Below are 9,054 nucleotides of genomic sequence, written 5' to 3'. Positions count from 1 at the left end.
GATGTCACCAGTAATCAAGCAAAAATATATTTCATTGGTAACTTTGGGACACAGTTCTATATCTGTACCACCGCACGAGGTAGTTGATAAGGAGATGCACCTCACTTTACGTTCCAACCTAGATCGCTCCATATCTGTCCAACTACTCATCCATGTATGTATCTTGCTACCATAGTTTTGTCCAAATTCCCTTCTCTCGTAGACTCGTACCTCCACATTTTTTAACATTATCATTAGTTACTACTTGTACTGATACAACGTTCCAAATTCCCTTCTCTTGTACCTCCACATTTTTATAGTATTATCATTAGTTACTACTTGTACTGACACAAAGTTCTTTACTACATAGTTCTATCCAAATTCCCTTCTCTTGTACCTTCACATTTTTATAGTATTATCATTAGTTACTACTCCCTCCGGCCCTTTTTACTCTGCGTTTTAGATTTTTCTGAAGCCAAACTTTGCTAAGTTTGACCAAATTTATATTAAAAATATTAACAACTATAATACCTAATAAATATAATATGAAAATATATTCCAAGATGGATCTAATGATTTTTGTGTTGTTATGTGGATGTTAATAATTTTTTATATAGACTTGGTCAAACTTTGAATAGTTTGACTTCAGACAAACGTAATATGCAGAGTAAAAAGGATCAGAGGGAGTACTTGTACTTGTGCGTTCTTTACTCCTTCGCCTGAAGTTCCACCTTACTATCTTACTAACCTTTCTAATATACATGTCATAGCTTATCTTCAACTGAATAAAAAACAGAGACATATTATGAGGAACATTGATACTACATATGGCACAATAAAAACCTAGAAAGACATTGGCCATGGCATTAAGTTTATTAAGCGTATTCAGTGGTTTCTAAAGGAATATGAATTCAAATTCCTGATCATCCATACGCTCAACTGCTGCACACTTTGATGAAGTCTAACATTAAGAAAAAAATTGCTGGTAGTATTTTATTTGTTGAATACTCTTTGAATGCTAAGTATGATTGGACTAGACATGGTAAACTTTATGATTCAAGTGATTAAGATGTTGAATTTGATGATGAAGAAAAAGTTAATGGCCCCTCTTATGATGACTGGGTAGCTAAATATCCTAGGGAGGAAATTACCTTAGATGTTGCGAGGTGTAGTATAATGCGGCGGCCACAGCGGCGTGCCAGGGTATCTGGTTGGCTCATCTCTCGATGTTTTGCTGAATCGAGACGCCTCCCCGATGACACTCTTCATCGACAACAAGTCCACAATTATCCTAGATTTATTTCAGGATTTTCGGCGATGCGCATTCAATGGGAGAAGACGTTCCCGTCGGCTACGAGGCACCTACCGTGACTTCGTAAAATCTCAAGATGATATGCTGGCTCAGTCTCTCGGAGGTTCTCATAGGGGTAGGGTGTGCGTGTGTGCATTCATAGGGGTGAGTGTATACGCGTTTATATGAGCGTTTGCATCTGTACTGTGTTAAAACCACCATCTCGCTCTGCAAGAACCTAGTGCTCCATGACCGCAGCAAACACATCAACAAGCGCTGCCACTTCATCCACAACTTTGTTGAGAAGGGCACGGTGGCCGTGTTTCATCAAAACAGGCGAGCGAAAGGCGAACATCCTGACAAAGGCACTCGGCCGTGTTCAACCCTGTCACGGCAGGCAACCAAATAAAGTTTGTCATAACAATGTTTTTGGCTGCCATGGCAACATTTTTAGGCCCGCCCGAAATCATTGCCATGGCAGCCCAGCCATTTTTTCTTCGGTTCCGTTAGCGATTATTCATAGTCTGTTTTTAGATAGGGCAGGAGGATGCGGTATACTGGCATGTTTGCTGGAAGTCTTGACCAAGCTCGATAGTGGGATGACGCGGTCTGTAGTGGGGCAAGATGCACGGCCCGTTTTGTTCCAACAGAATAAAGAGGAAAAGGAACAAAAACGCTGCAACGTTTACGCAGCACAAAATCTTCAGTGTCCGGGCCGTTCTCTCTCTCTCTCTCTCTCTCTCTCTCTCGCAGAGTCGAATAAGTTTTTTTACCGGAGCCTGTATGTACCGGTGAAAAATCCACCATCCATCAATGCTTCCAGATGTGTGCGGGTGGACCCCACAAACTTTCTTTTTCCACCTCTGATTCAGGATACGAGACCTATACAGATGCAATACGAGATGGACCCCATGACAGAGAAATATCAAGCCCCCGCCGCTGTTTCCTTCCCACATCGAGCTATGTTCCCCCTCTCTCTCGTGAGTTCCACGCCGGCCACCGCCTCTAGTAGATCTGGCTTCTCCATCAACCTCCGGCAGCGAATCCGGCTTCCGCAGATGTCACCTACCATAGGAGAACACAGGCAGGACCAGTGGCATGGCTGTACCACGAGGCCGGTGAGGAGCGACGCCGAATCATGCCGGCGGACAAGGGGTACACTGCGATGGGTGTTGGGGGGGGGCGAGCTGCTCCGGCAAGGTTCCACCACAAAGGCCACCCACCACGACGGGTCACTGTGCACTGGCGTCGCTGGATCCGGCGACTCCATGTATGACCGCAACCGGATTTGGTGAGTAATGAAGCCCATCTCCCCTAACCTCTCTCCATCTGTACTTAATGACTTCCTTTTTTGCATGATTTGAACATCTATATGGGAATATTTCTCCCTAAGTGGTTTTGATGATTGATGACAATGCATTTGCGGACTAATCGTGTGCATTGAGCATTTCAGATATCTCATGTCTAGGAACAAGACGATTCGGTGCCCCTCGCAGTCTATCGAAGAAGAGATTTATCTATGTTTCTTTTCGGTGGAGTTGAGTCGTAGAAAGCCGTACTATTAAGAGGGGGTCCGCTTCGGAAAGGTTAGGGTGGAATCAACACATACACATCTGTTCCTTTGCACCACCTTTCCTTGCATCATTGGAGCACCGGTTGTTTCCCTTGTCATTGCGAAGACGAAGGCTTCCTAGTGCTACTGTTCTGTGGCGTGCGGTAGTACTGCTCAAGGGAGCAGTAGTACCGCAGCTGCCCACGGTAGCACCGCCCATGGCAGCAGTAGTACCGCGAGTGCGGTAGTACCGTGGCCTCTGGCCCAGAACTGTGGCATGAGCGGAAGTACGGGCGGAAGTAATTTTTTACTTCCGCGCCCTACGTGGTAGTACCGCTCCCTCTGAGCTGTAGTACCGTGCCGGATTTTTTCACTGACCGAAACTCAGAGGAAGTAGCCACGGATGTAATTTTATTAGTCCGTGCCTTCCCAGCCCAGAAATGAGCCCTGCCTTGTGGTAGTACCGCAAGGGCGCGCGGTAGTACCGCTCCGGCTGTTCTACCGCTCATTGCCTTGTGCAACAGGGCCTCACCTGGCTCCTGCCGCGCGAGCGGTAGTACCTGTTGGGGAACGTAGTATTTCAAAAAAAAATCCTACGATCACGCAAGATCTATCTAGGAGAAGCATAGCAACGAGTGGGGAGAGTGAGTCCACATACCCTCGTAGACCGAAAGCGGAAGCTTTAAGTAACGCGGTTGATGTAGTCGAACGTCTTCGCGATCCAACCGATCAAGTACCGAACGCACGACACCTCTGCGATCTTCACACGTTCAGCTCGGTGACGTCCCTCGAACTCTAGATCTAGCTGAGGCCGAGGGAGAGTTCCGTCAGCACGCAGGGCTTCGCCTAAGCACTACGACGATATGACCGAGGTGTAAAACTGTGGAGGGGGCATCGCACACGGCTAAAGATCAACTTGTGTGTCTATGGGGTGCCCCCCTCCCCCGTATATAAAGGAGGGAGGAGGGAAGGGCTGGCTGGCCCGTAGGGCGCGCCCCAATAGGGGAATCCTACTAGGACTCCAAGTCCTAGTAGGAATCCACCAAGAGGGAGAGAGGAGGAAGGAAAGGAAGAGGGGGAGGGAAGGAAAGGGGGGCGCCGCCCCCTTCCCCTAGTCCAATTCGAACCCAAGGGGGGGCGGCCAGCCCCTCCTGGCCCTTCCTCTCTTCCTGCTAAGGCCCATAGAAGCCCATTAATTCTCCCTGGGGTTCCGGTAACTCCTTTTGGCACTCCAATTTTATCCGAAACTCTCCGGAACACTTCCGGTGTCCGAACAACATGGTCCAATATATCAATCTTTATGTCTCGACCATTTCGAGACTCCTCGTCATGTCCGTGATCACATCCGGGACTCCAAACAACCTTCGGTACATCAAATCACATAAACTCATAATACCAATCGTCATCGAACGTTAAGCGTGCGGACCCTACGAGTTCGAGAACTATGTAGACATGACCGAGACACCTCTCTGGTCAATAACCAATAGCGGAACCTGGATGTTCATATTGGCTCCTACATATTCTACAAAGATCTTTATCGGTCAAACCGCACAACAACATATGTTGTTCCCTTTGTCATCGGTATGTTACTTGCTCGAGATTCGATCGTCGGTATCACCATACCTAGTTAAATCTTGTTACCGGCGAGTCTCTTTACTTGTTCCATAATGCATCATCCCACAACTAACTCATTAGATACATTGCTTGCAAGGCTTATTGTGATGTGCATTACCGAGAGGGCCCAGAGATACCTCTCCGACAATCGGAGTGACAAATCCTAATCTCGATCTATGCCAACTCAACAAACACCATCAAAGACACCTGTAGAGCATCTTTATAATCACCCAGTTACATTGTGACGTTTGATAGCACACTAAGTGTTCCTCCAGTATTCGGGAGTTGCATAATCTCATAGTCAGAGGAACATGTATAAGTCATGATGAAAGCAATAGCAACAAACTAAACGATCATAGTGCTAAGCTAACGGATGGGTCTTGTCCATCAATCATTCTCTAATGATGTGATCCCGTTCATCAAATGACAACACATGTCTATGGCTAGGAAACATAACCATCTTTGATAAACAAGCTAGTCAAGTAGAGGCATACTAGGGACACTCTGTTTGTCTATGTATTCACACATGTACTAAGTTTCCGGTTAATACAATTCTAGCATGAACAATAAACATTTATCATGATATAAGGAAATGAAAATAACAACTTTATTATTGCCTCTAGGGCACATTTCCTCCAGTCTCCCACTTGCACTAGAGTCAATAATCTAGATTACATAGTAAGGATTCTAACACCCATGGAGTCTTGGTGTTGATCATGTTTTGCTCGTGAGAGAGGCTTAGTCAACGGGTCTGCAACATTTAGATCCGTATGTATCTTGCAAATCGCTATGTCCCCTTCCGACACTTGATGACAGATGGAATTGAAGCGTCTCTTGATGTGCTTGGTCTTCTTGTGAAATCTGGATTCCTTTGCCAAGGCAATTGCACCAGTATTGTCACAAAAGATTTTCATTGGACCCGATGCACTAGGTATGACACCTAGATCGGATATGAACTCCTTCATCCAGACTCCTTCATTCGCTGCTTCCGAAGCAGCTATGTACTCCGCTTCACACGTAGATCCCGCCATGACGCTCTATTTGGAACTGCACCAACTGACAGCTCCACCATTCAATATAAATACGTATCCGGTTTGAGACTTAGAGTCATCCGGATCAGTGTCAAAGCTTGCATCGACGTAACCATTTACAACGAGCTCGTTGTCACCTCCATAAACGAGAAACATATCCTTAGTCCTTTTCAGGTATTTCAGGATGTTCTTGACCGCTGTCAAGTGAGCCACTCCTGGATTACTTTGGTACCTCCCCACTTTACTTATTGCAAGGCACACATCAGGTCTGGTACACAACATTGCATACATGATAGAACCTATGGCTGAGGCATAGGGAATGACTTTCATTTTCTCTCTATCTTCTGCAATGGTCGGGCATTGAGTCTCACTCAACTTCACACCTTGTAATACAGGCAAGAACCCTTTCTATGACTGATCCATTTTGAACTTCTTCAAAATCTTATCAAGGTATGTGCTTTGTGAAAGTCCAATTAAGCGTCTTGATCTATCTCTATAGATCTTGATGCCCAATATGTAAGCAGCTTCACCGAGAAAAACTCTTATTCAAGTATCCTTTTATGCTATACAGAAATTCTATATCATTTCCAATCAGCAATATGTCATCTACATATAATATTAGAAATGCTACAGAGCTCCCACTCACTTTCTTGTAAATACAGGCTTCTCCAAACGTCTGTATAAAACCATATGCTTTGATCACACTATCGAGACGTTTATTCCAACTCCGAGAGGCTTGCACCAGTCCATAAATGGATCACTGGAGCTTGCACACTTTGTTAGCACCCTTTGGATCGACAAAACCTTCTGGTTGCATCATATACAACTCTTCTTCCAGAAATCCATACAGGAATGCAGTTTTGACATCCATTTGCCAAATTTCATAATCATAAAATGCGGCAATTGCTATTATGATTCGGACAGACTTAAGCATCGCTACGGGTGAGAAAGTCTCATCGTAGTCAACTCCTTGAACTTGTCGAAAACCTTTCGCAACAAGTCGAGCTTTGTAGACAGTAACATTACCGTCAGCGTCAGTCTTCTTCTTGAAGATCCATTTGTTCTCTATGGCTTGCCGATCATTGGGCAAGTCAACCAAAGTCCACACTTTGTTCTCATACATGGATCCAATCTCAGATTTCATGGCCTCAAGCCATTTCGCGGAATCTGGGCTCATCATCGCTTCCTCATAGTTTGTAGGTTCGTCATGGTCAACTAACATGACGTCCAAAACTGGATTGCCGTACCACTCTGGTGCGGATCTTACTCTGGTTAACCTACGAGGTTTGGTAGTAACTTGATGAGAAGCTTCATGATCATCATCATTAGCTTCCTCACTAATTGGTGTAGGAATCACTGGAACTGATTTCTGTGATGAACTACTTTCCAATGAGGGAGCAGGTACAATTACCTCATCAAGTTCTACTTTCCTCCCACTCACTTCTTTCTAGAGAAACTCCTTCTCTAGAAAGGATCCATTCTTAGCAACGAAAATCTTACCTTCGGATCTGTGATAGAAGGTGTACCCAACAGTTTCCTTTGGGTATCCTATGAAGACACATTTCTCCGATTTGGGTTCGAGCTTATCAGGTTGAAGCTTTTTCACATAAGCATCGCAGCCCCAAACTTTATGAAACAACAATTTGGGGTTCTTGCCAAACCACAATTCATATGGTGTTGTCTCAACGGATTTAGATGGTGCCCTATTTGACGTGAATGCAACCGTCTCTAAAGCATAACCCCAAAACGATAGCGGTAAATCAGTAAGAGACATCATAGATCGCACCATATCTAATAAAGTGCGGTTATGACGTTCGGACACACCATTATGCTGTGGTGTTCCAGGTGGCGTGAGTTGCGAAACTATTCCGCATTGTTTCAAATGAAGACCAAACTCGTAACTCAAATATTCACCTCCACGATCAGATCGTAGAAACTTTATTTTCTTGTTACGATGATTTTACACATCACTCTAAAATTCTTTGAACTTTTCAGATGTTTCAGACTTATGTTTCATCAAGTAGATATACCCATATCTGCTCAAATCATCTGTGAAGGTCAGAAAATAACGATACCCGCCGCGAGCCTGAACACTCATCGGACCGCATACATCAGTATGTATTATTTCCAACAAGTCTGTAGCTCGCTCCATTGTTCCGGAGAACGGGGTCTTAGTCATCTTGCCCATGAGGCATGGTTCGCAAGTATCAAGTGATTCATAATCAAGTGATTCCAAAATCCCATCAGCATGGAGTTTCTTCATGCGCTTTACACAAATATGACCTAAACGGCAGTGCCACAAATAAGTTGCACTATCATTATTAAACTTATATCTTTTGGCTTCAACACTATGAATATGTGTATCACTACTATCGAGATTCAATAAAAATGGACCACTCATCAAGGGTGCATGACCATAAAAGATATTACTCATATAAATAGAACAACCATTATTCTTTGATTTAAATGAATAAACGTCTCGCATCAAACAAGATCCAGATATAATGTTCATGCTTAACGTTGGCACCAAATAACAATTATTCAGGTCTAAAACTAATCCGAAGGTAGATGTGGAGGTAGCGTGCCGACGGCGATCACATCGACTTTGGAACCATTTCCCACGCGCATCGTCACCTCGTCCTTAGCCAATCTTCGCTTAATCTGTAGCCCCTGTTTCGAGTTGCAAATATGAGCAACAGAACTAGTATCAAATACCCAAGCACTACTGCGAGCATTAGTAAGGTACACATCAACAACATGTATATCAAATATACCTTTCACTTTGCCATCCTTCTTATCCGCCAAATACTTGGGGCAGTTCCGCTTCCAGTGACCAGTCCCTTTGCAGTAGAAGCACTCAGTCTCAGGCTTAGGTCCAGACTTGGGTTTCTTCACTTGAGCAGCAACTTGCTTGCCATTCTTCTTGAAGTTCCCTGCTACCTCTTGAGCACTGCGTTGGTTTTCCCTTGAAGAGGAAAGGGTGATGTAGTAAAGTAGCATAAGTATTTTCCTCAGTTTTTGAGAACCAAGGTATCAATCCAGTAGGAGACCACGCTCGAGTCCCACGCACCTACACAAACAAATAAGAACCTCGCAACCAACGCGATAAAGGGGTTGTCAATCCCTTCACGGTCACTTACGAGAGTGAGATCTGATAGAGATGATAAGATAATATTTTTGGTATTTTTATGATAAAGACTAAAAGTAAAGAAAGCAAAATAAACGGCGATAGAAATAGCTAGTTGTTGGGAGATTAATATGATGGAAAATAGACCCGGGGCCATAGGTTTCACTAGTGGCTTCTCTCAAGATAGCATAAGTATTACGGTGGGTAAATGAATTACTGTCGAGCAATTGATAGAATTGAGCATAGTTATGAGAATATCTAGGTATGATCATGTATATAGGCATCACGTCCGCGACAAGTAGACCAAAACGATTCTGCATCTACTACTATTACTCCACACATCGAACGCTATCCAGCATGCATCTAGAGTATTAAGTTCATAAGAACGGAGTAACGCTTTAAGCAAGATGACATGATGTAGAGGGATAAACTCATGCAATATGATATAAACCCCATCTTT

At 44.1% G+C, this 9,054-nt stretch overlaps 1 long non-coding RNA gene across 1 annotated transcript; it reads left to right on the top strand.

Annotated features, from left to right (window-relative positions):
* The first annotated feature begins 2,039 nt into the window (after nucleotides 1–2,039).
* On the top strand, nucleotides 2,040–2,911 carry LOC123496218 (uncharacterized). Its single transcript, XR_006668352.2, has 2 exons — nucleotides 2,040–2,561; nucleotides 2,724–2,911. It is a non-coding gene; the product is annotated as an uncharacterized lncRNA (long non-coding RNA).
* The last annotated feature ends 6,143 nt before the right edge of the window (nucleotides 2,912–9,054 follow it).

Source organism: Aegilops tauschii, chromosome 1 (assembly GCF_002575655.3).
Source record: "Aegilops tauschii subsp. strangulata cultivar AL8/78 chromosome 1, Aet v6.0, whole genome shotgun sequence".
NCBI classification, from domain to species: Eukaryota; Viridiplantae; Streptophyta; class Magnoliopsida; order Poales; family Poaceae; genus Aegilops; species Aegilops tauschii.
Note: the sequence above shows the minus strand (reverse complement) of the source record. Positions and strands in the feature narration are given on the sequence as shown.